Below are 13,840 nucleotides of genomic sequence, written 5' to 3' on the forward strand. Positions count from 1 at the left end.
TTTACATATCACATAAAACATTATTTTTTTTTATAAAAAATATACCCCTTTTTATTCTATTCATACTATTCTTATATAAAATAAATGTCAATGAATATTTTCCTCATGCATGCGTTACCATTAACTATTTTCCTTTATAAAATGTGCATTCACTCACATAGTTATAATTATTTTAAAAAAATCCCCCTTTTATATAAATAGTTTTGGGGCGCTTTTTCGCAATTTTTTTTTAAAAAATGGGTAATAAAAAAAATAAGAAATAATTAAATAACCCCCCTCTAGTTTAATTAAGCAAAAAGTTTAAAGCCCTGTTTTGGGAAGGCCGGGGGGATGCTTAACACCTTCCCCTGGGTAACTAAAACCCTTACCTAAAATCTAAAAGGTTTAAAGACAAAAAATTTAAAGTTTTTTTTCACAAATGGTTTCCTAATATTTCCTAAAATTAGGTGGCGACTCAAAATTTCCCAAAAAACCAGGGAAACATGTCATAATTTGCAACTAGTTTTAATCCGTTAAAAATGGGAACAACAAGAAGTACATTTTTGCAAAAACCAAGAAATTTTTGCAACAAGATCCATATTTTCCCAAACGTATTCCTTACTTTCGAACATTTTCCCCAAGTTTCCCGGGATTATTTCCAAAAAAGATCCATAGTTCCAAAGTTTTCCCTTTAATTGTTGAAAAGAAGATCCATATGCCCCAAATGTATTCTTATTTGTTGCAACATCTTCACATCCGTTGCAATTTTTGCACTATTGTTTTTTTTTTACCAACAATTTAGGTATTTGTTCCAACATATCCTATTTCGCGTAAAACAAACAAAACAACTTAAACAATATAAAAGAGTACCGAGCATAGAATATATATTTAACAAATTTACATAATGTGTTCATCCAAATAATTCAAAGCAAGCAAAATTTTGAGAGAAATTGTTTAATGCAAATAGTTTAAAATAAATTGTTTGTCCCCACATTAGGGCTCCAACACCTTATCAATAATTCCACAAGCCCACCTCCATTCCCTCCTCTCCCAAGTATTTCACCAATAAGGACGGGTTGGGCATATTCGGCGGTAAGCAAAGCTTCAACAAAAGAAGCACTTTTGAAAGCACATGCCTTTTTCGGGCTCATTAAAAAGGGGGTATCCTTCTTCCGATCATACTTCTATGATTCATTTAGCAACTTTTCAAAAGTAGAACATGCCACTCTGAAAAACGGGGGAAAAAACCAATAATTTCCGTACGTGGCAATAAAGCACCGTTTTTTCATTATACGGGATATCGCAATCATAAAAATTTATGATACCCCAAAACCGATGATCTCAATAGTGACAAAAATTTGGCCCTTAATATTCAATGACAAAAATTGGGGTCCCGTTATATCCCGTATTTTTAACGTCCTTTATTTGCCGAGGTGGGGCCCACACATCGAGATTTTTTTGGAACATCCGAAAAGTCATATGAATCACATATTTAAAATTAAACACAACTCAGGGAAAGGGCCCCGACCAAATCAAAGTTTGGGGCCCCCCAAACGAATATTTTTAAAAAAAGTTTTCGGGGACCTGACTTCGAGGGGGAAAAACGGGGATTATAAGTTTGGAATTTGGAAACATACCAAGAAATATGTTGTAGATAATTGAATTAGCTTTCCATCCATAGGTTGTGGGTTCCCGGCGACGTCCATAAAGGGATATGGGCGTTTTGGGGGCGAAAGGTCAAAAGCTTGGGCCCCAAATCGGGGCCAACCGGTTAGGGGCCAAAAAAAAAAAAAAAATGAAAAAGGCCCAAGTGAGGGGGGGCCGGCCAACAAGGGCCCCAAACCCATGGAATTTTAATTAATTTCCATGTGATAATTAACATATAAAGCCTAAAGATTCAAGAAAATAGCAGAGTTAAAAACAAGAACAAAACAAAGAACAAGAGCAAAAAAAAAACATGGCATTGGGCCCAAAGGTTTTCAAACTTTCCCCCTTTGAAATCTTTCCCCAAAAAAATTTATTTTCGTATTTCCCCCTACTAATTCAAGAGTTCCTCTAAAACCCCGGTATAATTTTTTTGGGAAGAAAGGGCACTTTTTATCAATTTAGCACCTTGGAAAAGTGAAGACCTTAGGAGAAAAAAGTAAGAATTAATCCCTTATTATTATGTTAGAAGGTTTTTAAAGGCCAAAAAAGATGTAGAAAAAAAAGGGGCCCTTAAAATAAAACGAAAGTTTAAAAACCGGATAGGGGGTAAAACCCGTGTATAGTATTGATGCATGGGAAACATAAATTTGAATTTTAGAAAGATTCTTTTTCCAAACTTTGTGAGGGAAAATTTTAAGAAAAGGTTTAAGTTGGCATGAAAAATTTTTTAAAAGGTTATGGGAACTTATGGGGTTTTTAATGTTTTTTTAGTAATTATGGAAGGGAGTTCTAAATGTTTTTGTTATTTTGGGGTTTGGGTAAATTTTTGGAGGAGTAAGTCCATATTGGAAAAAAGTTTAATTGGAAAGTTGTTAGGGGGAATTTTTGATTTTATGGAAGTTTTTGGGAAAGTTTTAAAAATGAAAGTTTTAAAGGGGGCCCACATTATGATTATTGTTAAGAAGTTGGAAGTTTTTAAAATGGTTATAAATATTTGGGGTTTAAAATTAGAAGTTTTCGAATTATGGTTTTTGTGGAATTTTTGTATATTTTGTAAATATTTTGAGAGATATGAAATGCTTCCGAATTGTATTGGAATGATCTTTAATTAAAATATAAACAGGAAAATTTTGATTTTGATTCGGGGGGCAAATTGGATGGAAGTTGTTGCATTATTCAGAAAGAAGACTACTTTATGTTAGAATGCGTTTCTAGTCGATTTGCTGATGTCATGGTATTGTTGTTGGTATGGTTGTCGTTGTTCCGAGCCGAGTTAAATCTCTGTGGATGTTGTATGGTTGGGGGAGATGCCGCCTCAAATTTTTGTAGACAAGATTGCTAAGATTGGAAATCTGTGCCCTTTACAATCAACATTTGGTAATCATGGACCAAATCAGATTTTCAGCGAACTCGAACTGAATTTGGAGCCTTGTAAGAAGTGGAAAAGGTATGTAAGGCTTCCTCTTCCTTCTTTGGCATGTCTTAGACATAATAGGTTTGAATACGAGCCTCGGGGACAATCCTATTCCTTGAAATCCGAAGTTTGAAGTTGACCTTTTTCATTCGGTAGAATTGAATTAAATATTGTATGAAATGTTGAAAAATTGCCTAAACATCTAGAACTTGCACAAATAGGACCCGACTACCTTAAAACTCTCACAAGTGATGTCATGAAATGTAACGTATGTAAATCGTGTGCGCCACCTCATTTGACTGAGGTGGGCCCGTTATTCCCGGTTTTCTTAATTGTTTCGTTTATCGAACGATATATCAGAACTATTCTAATGAGAATATTTTTGTGATGATTATGGCGAACATGGTTTCATAGTTGAAACCGAATTATGGACTCGAATATGAACATGATAAAACAGAGTTAGTTCGTAATCCTCAATCCTTTTTGTTTGAACATTTACCTACTTTCTAAAGATTTCATCACAAGTCGACACCTTATGAGGTTTGTGATTTTATTATAAGTCTTCTCTTAATACTACTCTTCATTTATAGTCTTGCCTTTATAGTACTCGTTCCTCCAAGGCGAGACAAAGTGACCATGGTTATTCCATAAGATAACCTGAGGCTACCGACCTTATGTCACTCCGATACGACATGATTTCTGAGCTCTCATACATGTCGTTTATATGTGATAAGCATATGTATATATATGCGCGGGGAAGTTTGGAGAAGGGGGCGCAGGGGACGCAAACCCCAAGGGACCGAGTATGGCACATGATATCGCCCCGGACGCGGATGCCCGACGCGGGATATAGGTTTAAAAAGGGGTTTCTTTTTGGCCCGCAATAGAATGTTTTTATTTTCTATATATAGAAAAGAAATGTCTTTTTAAAAAAAGTAAAGAAAAATAAAAGGGACCGGCCGCACGTTCCGCAAAAAAATATGTTATAAATATATGCACAACGACGGCCGACGTTGGGTTTCGCAAGCATGAGGTATCCCCAAAGAAAGGGAATTTATATGTAAAAATTTTTTTTTACCATAAAAAAAGGTTTTTATATTTCTTTTTATGTCATTACCCCCCGGTTTAATTTTCCAATATTATTATTATTCATGCCTTACATACCGACATTACTCGACCGACGCCCCTTCCTGCGGACGCCGCGTTTCATCCCGGGTTGTGCCCCAACCAGCGTGCCGTTTAGTAAACTTTCCCAAAATGGGAGGGGGCAAGCTCCAGGCCCCCGGGGTTGTCGCCGAGTCGAGACCATGCCGAAGTCTTGTTCGGTTAAACTTCGGCGACGAGTCGCGGTGCGGGGGTCGGCCGGCTCCATCACCGAGATGTAAATTTTTGTTTTTGGGAAAGATTTTAAGGAAAAAGATTTGCCGAGTTAAGACAAAAAAAAAATTTTTTCAGGTTTTCCATTTCTTAAAAAGCGGGGCCTGGGTTGGAGTAATAAGAGCCCCCCGGGTTCGCCTCCCCAGGTTGGGGTCGGGCCCATCACCCCCCAAGAAATTTTTCCGGGACAAAGGGAGGGTATGGCCTGCCTGGGTCGTTCGCAAAGTCGTGTCCGAAGCCCCTTTTACGCGGGTCCCACATCTAAAAAAAGGAGGCCGGGGGGCATCTAAATCTTTGACCTTTTTTCTCTTTTTGATGGGCGACAGCCAAGTCAAGGGGAAAAAGAAATTCCTTATAAAACCCCCGGACGAGGGAGGAAGCGAGGAAAGGAATCTTTGCCGATAATGGAGACGAGACGTGTTGTTTCGGAAGGTTATGGATTTGGTGTGGCGGCAGAAGCGTGATAACTACCCCCGGAATCCGGAATCAGGATGATGTATAATTGTGCACGGAGTGAAAAGTGAACCCCGGAAACTAAAAAGGCGAAATGGTAATTGCAAAAGAAAGGACGTGTTACGAAATGCCTCGAGATTATGTGAAACCTCGACTTTTGAACGATGTAATAAAGGCCATGTAAGGGAGCCGACGCGAAAATCAGAAGTGATTAAGGCATCGGTTCCAAAGTTTTGAGGTTAAAAGCGTGCTCGAAGGGGAGCAATTCAGGATGGGTGACCCCCTAAGTATGCAAAAATTCATATTCGACGTAAAAGACAAATGAAAGGATAGAATAACCTAGATGAAATTAGAGTATATGGAATGGTTGGAGACCATAAAAAGCCACACACAAAGACGCGATGGTTAGACTAGGAAGAGACGGGGTGGCCACGGCTTTGGAATTAGAAGGGGCTTGAATAGTGTTTGGAGATATTTTGTGGATAAGGTAGTAGCAACCATACATACATATATGAATGTGTAGGATATCCAACATGTGTTTAAATCGGCGGACATGTTCGTCTCTCTAGCGAGTCCAAGGCCGATATGGAAGGCACCAATCAATGAGACATCAAGTTTAAGTAACGACAAGACGTATGGTACAAGTGTTACAAATAAGATGTTATTATTTTTACTACGGTCAAAGTTGGAAATTTTAATACAAGATATTTGCAAAGAGGTAAGTGCGTAGATGGAAGATATATATATAAAAAAAAAAAAAAAAAAGAGAGAGATTAAAGTGCCGAAAAAAAGAAAGTTGAAAGGGAAACCTCGATGAGTGAAAAGACTAATAGTGGTTAAAAGGAGGTGGGAAGGTTGACAAGAATGATGATGTGGCCATAAGATAAAAGAAAAACTTATGCTATGGAATTTATGATATGTTATGCGTGGAGTTAAGAAGAAAGACAAGGAATGGGATATAACTGAAAACGAGGATATTGTGACATAAAGGAACCCTTTATAAAGGGGGGAGAACATATTAGAAGGTGCATCGACGGTTCCGCCACTAGCTAAGGCCGAGATGTTCTAACACAATGATGTTAGGAGTGGAAGAAAGCGAGCATGTAAGAGGAATAGAATAATAACGTTGGGAAATTTTGAAATAACCTAAGGGGAGGCTTCAAGTAGTGTAATACACTATGAGGTCAGTTTAACATTCGAGGACGAATGTTTTAAAGGGGAAGGATGTTATATCCCGTATTTTCGAACGTCCGATTATTTGGCCGAGGCGGGGGCCACACATCGAGATTTTTTGGAACATCTGAAAAGTCATATGAATCACATATGTAAAGTTAAACACAACTCATGAAGGACCCTTGGACCAAATCAAAGTGGAAGCCCTCCAAACGAATATTTTTAAGAAAACGTTTTCGGGTGACCTGACTTCGAGGGGCAAACGGTATTATAAGTTTGGAATTTGGAAACATACCAAGAAATATAAGTTGTAGATAATTGAATTAGCTTTCCATCCATAGGTTGTGGGTTCCCAGGCGACGTCGGTACAAGGAGATATGGACGTTTTAAGGTCGAAGGTCGGTGAGCTTAGGCCCAACTCGGGACCAACCCAGGCCAAAAAAAAAAAAAAAAGAATGAAATTAAGGCCCAAGTGAGGGGTGGCCGGCCAACAATGGCCCAAGCCATGGAATTTTAATTAATTTCCATGTGATAATTAACATATAAAGCCTAGAAGATTCAAGAAAATAGCATGAGTTGGAAAACAAGAACAAAACAAAGAACAAGAGCAAGAAAAAAAACATGGCATTCTGCCATGGCTTTCAAACTTTGCCCCTTTGAAATCTTTCTCCAAAAATTATTTTCTTGTGGTATTCCTACTAATTCAAGAGTCCTCTGAACTTGGTATAATTATTTTGGAAGAAAGGGCACTTGTTTCATCAATTTAGCACCTTGGAAAAGTGAAGACCTTAGAGAAAAAAGTAAGAATTAATCCCTTATTATTATGTTATGAAGGTTGGTTTATGTTGTAGTATGTAGAAATGAGTAGAATTTATGGAAATATGAAAGTTTGCAAAGTGGGTGTGTATATGGGTATATGGCCGTGTATATGTATTGATGCATAGGCAATATGAGTTGAATTTTATGTAGTATTCTAGTTGTGTTGTTGAAACTTTGTGATGGAAATGGAAGAAAATGGTTTAAGTTGGCATGAAAAATTGTTGAAAATGGTTATAGGAACTTATGTGATTTTAATGTAGTTTTTATGTAATTATGGAAGTGGAGTTCTAAATGTGTATTGTTATGTTGATTGGTGAATTTGGAGGGATGTAAGTCCATATTGGCATGAAAGATTGGTTGGTAAGTTGTTATGGGGAATTTTGTGATTTTATGGAAGATTTATGTAATGATGAAAATGAAAGTGTTAAGGTGCACATTATGATTATTGTTAATGAAGTTGGAAGATGAAAATGTGTTATGAATATTTATGTCGAAAATTAGAAGTTTCGGATGAATTATGGTTTGGTGGAATTTTTGTATATTTTGTAAATATTTTGTAGGATGATATGAAATGCTTCCGAATTGTATTGGAATGATCTTTAATTAAAATATAAACATGGAAATATTGATATTGATTTGAAGGTGCAAAGTTGGATTGGAAGTTGTTGCATTATTTGGGAAAGAAGACTATTTATGTTAGAATGCGTTTCTAGTCGATTGTTGATGTTGTTGGTATTGTTGTTGGTATGGTTGTGCTAATTTGAGCCGAGTTAAATCTCGGGGATGTTGTATGTATAGGGGAGATGCTGCCCAAATTTTTGTAGACAAGTATTGGTTAAGATTGAAATCTTAAAGCCTTACAATTAACATTTGGTAATTGTGACCAAATTGTAGATTTTGGCGAACTTGGAACTTGAATTTGGAGTCGTGTAAGAAAGTGGGAAAAGGTATGTAAGGCTTCACTCTTCCTTCTTTGGCATGTCTTAGACATAATAGGTTTGAATACGAGCCTCGGACAATCCTATTCCTTGAAATCCGAGTTTGAAGTTGACCCTTTTTCATTCAAGAGAATTGAATTAAATATTGTATGAAATGTTGAAAAATTGCCTAAACATCTAGAACTTGCACAAATAGGACCCGACTACCTTAAAACTCTCACAAGTGATGTCATGAAATGTAACGTATGTAAATCGTGTGCGCCACCTCATTTGACCCGAGGTGGGCCCGTTATTCCCGGGTTTTCTTAATTGTTTCGTTTATCGAACGATAAGTATTGTAACTATTCTAATGAGAATATTTTTGTGATGATTATGACGAACATGGTTTCATAGTTGAAAATCTCGAATTATGGACTCAATATGAACATGATAAAATAGAGTTAGTTCGTAATCCTCAATCCTTTTTGTTTGAACATGACTCTACTTTCTAAAGATTTCAAGAATACAAGTTGACACCTTATGAGGTTTGTGATTTTATTATAAGTCTTCTCTTAATACTACTCTTCATTTATAGTCTTGCCTTATAGTACTAGTTCCTCCAAGGCGAGACAAAGTGACCATGGTTATTCCATAAGATAATCGGAGGCTACCGACCTTATGTCACTCCGATACGGACATGATTTTCTTTGAGCTCTCATGCATGCTTTTATATGTGATAAGTATATGTATATGTATGTGGGGAAGATTGGAGAAGGGAAGGCGCTATAGACGCACAACCACCCCGATCGGTTGGGTATGACATGATATCGTCCGGACGCGGGATGCCGGACGCGGGATATATGGTTAAATGGATCGGAGCGACGCCTCGGCAATATGACATGTTCTATTTTCTATATATATGAAAAGAAATGTCTTCTTAAGAAAGTAAAGTAAAATATGTATATGGACCGGCCGTACGTTCCGCGGAATATGTTATAGTATATGCATATCGATCGGGGCGCACGTTCCGCGGCCGCTAAGCATGCATGGTAATTATCCGCCAAAGGGCACTTATATACGGAAAGTTATTTTTCTACTTCATGACAGGCTTTATATTTCTCTTATGTCATTATCCCTGTTCTATATTTTCCATATATTATTATTATTCATGCCTTACATACTCGGTACATTACTCGTGCGCGTCCTTCGTGGACGCCGCGTTTCATGCCGCGCGGTACACCCTTGAGCGGCCGAGCTGCTATAGAAGATGTTCCGGCGAGAGTTGGCAAGCTCCATTTGCTCGGAGTGTTGCGAGTCGGTACTATGCCGTATGTCTTGTTCGAAGTTAGAGACTTTGCGGACGAGTCGTGGGTGTAAGGGAGTCGATCTGTCGGCGGCTCCATCGGCCCGAGATGTCAATTTGTATTATGAAATGATTTTCATACGATTACGATTTGTTTGAGTTAAGTACAAAAAAAAAAAATCGAGGGTTTTACTACGTTTTCATTTCTTAATAATGTGAGAGTCTAAGGAAGTTAAGTATGTAATAAGAGTCAGCGGGTTCGCTCGGCTCCACGTGTGGGCCGGGTGCCCATCACACCCTAGTAAAGTCGGGGTGTGACGGATCCTTTGCACCAATCCACTCGCAGCCACACAGGTAGGGCACACTACCGGGAAAAGCGAGACCATCATCGTCCCACCTAAAGAGAGCAAGTCTTTGATCATAGGGCACGACACCCATATTTGTAGACTCATCGGACAACCCTAAGTACCTGTTGCGACAGTGATGGTAGAAGTTGAGGTCCATGATTCTATCAGAGGAATCATAGTGCTCAGGGAAATTGAGCTGCCTCATACGCAAAGAATAAGATTTCATCTACATACCGCAAGAAAAGTATCAAAAACGATCGACCACTTGCAACGACGATAGTTAGAGTTGTTGGAACAACTAGTGAACTTGCTGCAACAGGTTGTTCACTTGTTGTAACAACTAGTTAACTTGTTGCAACAAGTTCATCGAATTACATGACTTGTTCAAACATCATACTGAATTATATACATATATATAAGTGTTGAAACTTACCCAATCCTCCCACCATTCGTGCATGTTTGTCATAACCTTGAAGTCTTCGGCCCCAAATTCATGCATTGAGTACATTGCTCTCCCACTCTTTTTGGATTTGATCAAGGTTTCAAGCTTCTTCTTTTTTTGGGGGTTTACACGCTTGAAAATATCAACTTTTTTCAAAGACTTGTGGCACAACTTCAGCAGGAGGAGTAGCAATAGAATTTTGTGGAGTACTTGTTTTCCTTGCTCTACAATCAGCAAGTGCCTTGGAAATTGTTTTTGCCCTCTTGCGAATCCCAATAGGAGTATAGGGTGAGCTGAGCTTTTTGGATGGCTGGACACCTCTCTTAGACATCAAACTCTTTATAGCTAAATTTGTATCTTTGTGTGTCTGAAGCAACTCTTCAACCTTGTTTATCAAACCCTCCATTTTCAGCCTGCAAGTACTGCATTCACAAGCACAAGAATACACCTTGGAGGAACCGGCACCAACTGAAGAATATCTACCCAACCTATAAGGGATATCTGTGGTCTGCCCACCACCACCACTTTGGGGAGTATATCCACCAACTCCATCACTACCGCCATCATCATCTCTTCTTTTATCAGCAAGACCTTCCACCGCTTATCTTGCAACATCAACAACAGTATTCATATCAACAAAGATCACCAACACCACCACCATCACCAATAACATTAACATCAACATCACCATCACCATCACCACCACCACCATCAACAACACCAGTTATGATGACGTCAGGCTCCACGATCAATTCTTCTTTTTATCCGATCAATCAATTCATCATTACGATTCCCTATGCCCTAAACTAACAAAACATGGTATCTGCACCTCTCGTTTTGTCGGGATAAGCCTTGGGTGCACAACCTACAACAAACAAACAGATATATTCAATCGATAAGTGTGTAATCTGTTGGAACAACCCCCACATATGTTTCAATAACCTCCTAGGTTGTTGCGGATATTCTTTAGTCAGTTGAAAAACCAAAACAATTACTGGTCAGAATTTCCTTTGCAATCAAGTTGTGATATTTTCCAACAGATTGTGAACCCGTTACAACAACCGAGTAAGTTGTTCCAATATCTTAGGAGTTGTTGCAACATATTCACTATCTGTTGGAAAATATCGAACGCTTCGCAACTTCCTCAAGAATCGTTTTGATTTTTCCAACATATTCTCGAGGTTGTTGCGGCGGATAAATGTATATTCGTTGAAACAAGTAGTTACTTGTTATAAAACTATTCGGGGATATTTTCCAACACATTCTCGACTTACGTAGCTTCTCGGGGGTTAAAAGGATCAAGATTCATTTTTTTGTTGTTGTTTTTGGTAGTCAACTATCTGAGGATCCTTGAAAAACAAACTTCTTCCGAGTAGTCCCTGACTTGACTCCGTAGGTGAGGAATGGCTTCAAATTCCCAAGCCTAGAAAAAATTATGCCACAAAAAATCAGAATAATTAATGAAGGAAAAGAATTAAAAAGATAAAACATTGAAGAAAGAAAGTTTACCATGAAGGCCCAAGGGAAGCCATAGATGTTGGAAGTCTTCACATTAGGGTTCAAAGCTTTGCACAAATATTCAATAGTCAACTTAAAACTTTTATGACCCCATGGATAGTTATTGAGTGCCTCATGATCCTCCGAGAGTTTAATCAAACCAAGTTGTATATTATTCTTTACATCCCTTGCCCAAAGAATAGAATTCACAAACTAAACTAAGCACAATGACTCCTTGTGCTTTCTTGACATAGTTTCTGACTTCAAGTCTGCTAGCAAATCCGCTACCTTGTAGCTCTTTCCACAAACATCCACTAAATCCAAATCATCATCAACCTTGGCTTTGCCTTTCTTGCCTTTCTTGGCTGCCTTGGATGACTTGGGTGTCTTGGTTCCCTTGGATGACTTGGGTGTCTTGGTTCCCTTGGATGACTTGGGTGTCTTGGCTCCCTTCTTTAATGTAACTGTAGGAAGAGGCTGAGAAAGAGCATGACACCTCGGTCCGGATTATGGCAAACTCGATGCCAAAACAAGCGGCATGCCGGTAGTTTATCCATATCTCATCGGTTCTTGCTTAAATAATTCTTCGTTTGAGAAGACCATACACAATGGTCATTTGAAACCTTGCATTGTTGTCCTCAGGCAAATCTAGATACATGCCAAAACATGTGGCCCTGAAGAAATCCTCCAAGTCCTCCTCCTAAAGTATCTTCCTAAAGTAATCAAAAGGCTTGCCCATGACTGATTTTACAACAAGATCACCATTCAAATCACCTAGTTTATCCATCTATCCGCACACGAACTTCTCCATACCGAAAGTTTTGACAACTTCATCAGTGGAAGGTCTGTCAATATCAGTCCCAATAGATGAATCAACAGCCCCGGTCATCGACCTTTCAAAAGATGCAGTTTTATCCTCTTCATTGTCATCATTATTTACATCATGTTCTTCTTCTTCTTCTTCTTCTTCTTCTTCTTCTTCTTCTTCTTCTATTTGATCTTCTTCACTTTCTTGGCCAGAAACTCCCACTTGAGAGGTTTCTGTTCGGCGGCTTGTTCGAAGAATATTTGCCTATTCAAAGAAGATCATCTAATGATGCCCCCTTAGCTCTTTTACTAATCGTAGATGATTCCTTCCCTTTTCTTTTTCGTGAAGACATTTTATCTCACACAGAGATAAGCAAAATACTTTCAATTGATTTGTGCACCATTTAAAGTAAACAAATAATGAATTTTTACAACGAAATTGAAGCATATATTGCAACAAGCAGTGTGTAATATATTGGAACAACTCAATCATATGTTCCGACAACTTTACCGGTTGTTGCAACTTTTATCCATACGTTGAAAATATCAATACGATTCTTTGCCGGCTTCCTCGGCAAGAATCGTATTGATTATTTCAACGGATGGATAATCTGTTATAACAACTTGGTAAAGTTGTTGAACATATGATTGAGTTGTTCCAACGGACTAATCTGTTGGAAACCATCGTAACAGCTTGCGGCTTATCTCAAGAATCGTTTTACTAATTTTCAATAGATTTTAAATCTGTTGCAACAACATATTCACTTGCTGCAACAACCTCAGCAACTGTTTGGGTTTTTACCAACAGATTAGAAATTTGTTGCAACAGATTACTCAGCTATTGGGTAAAAATAAAAAAAAAAGGCAAGACTCTTTTTCCTAAGCCTCACAAGGACAACAATAGGACAACAACATCTATTTCACTATCAGGGTGCAATATCAGCGTATTACAAACACACAACAGTCAAAAATGGAACAAAATACACAGCATTGCATAGACACCCTATCCATGTTCTTCCTCTTCTTCTTTAACCAAAATTAATCATTTTCGTACTTTTATTTCAAAACCCTAACTTTTGAACTAGAAAAAATATTTGTTTCAATACAAACACACAACCATCACAAGTTAAACAAAATAAACCAACCTCAATCGTCAAACAAGCAAAGTTGCGTAATAACTTACTCGGTACATTTGGAAAAAATCCAAAAAAAATTCAAACCCTTTTTTCGAAACCCGAAGGAGAACAAGAACACAAACAGTACCAAAAGCCATAATTTAACAACCACATACGCTATTTAACAACACAGAAACCTCAACAAGTGGAACAAATAGAGCAAATACGGGTTTTGTCAAGCCCAACAAGCCTTTTTTTCGAACTCCCAGAGAACGAGAACACAAACAACACCAAAAATCGAATTTCACAACCACATACTATTTACAAACACACAAACCCCAACAACTCGAACAAATACATCAAATAAGGGTTTCTCAAGCATTGAACAACAAAATAAACAACATTGCAGAGAAACCCATGTTATTCTTCTTCTTCTCTGACCAAAATCATCATTTTCTCACTTTGATTTCAAAACCCTAACTTTAAAAGAAGAAAAAGTTGAGCGATTTTACCTGAGAGAAATGGAGAGCAGCAGTTCGTTGCTGAGTCG

The sequence above is a fragment of the Lycium ferocissimum genome, chromosome 6 (genome assembly GCF_029784015.1).
Source record: "Lycium ferocissimum isolate CSIRO_LF1 chromosome 6, AGI_CSIRO_Lferr_CH_V1, whole genome shotgun sequence".
Classification (NCBI taxonomy): Eukaryota; Viridiplantae; Streptophyta; class Magnoliopsida; order Solanales; family Solanaceae; genus Lycium; species Lycium ferocissimum.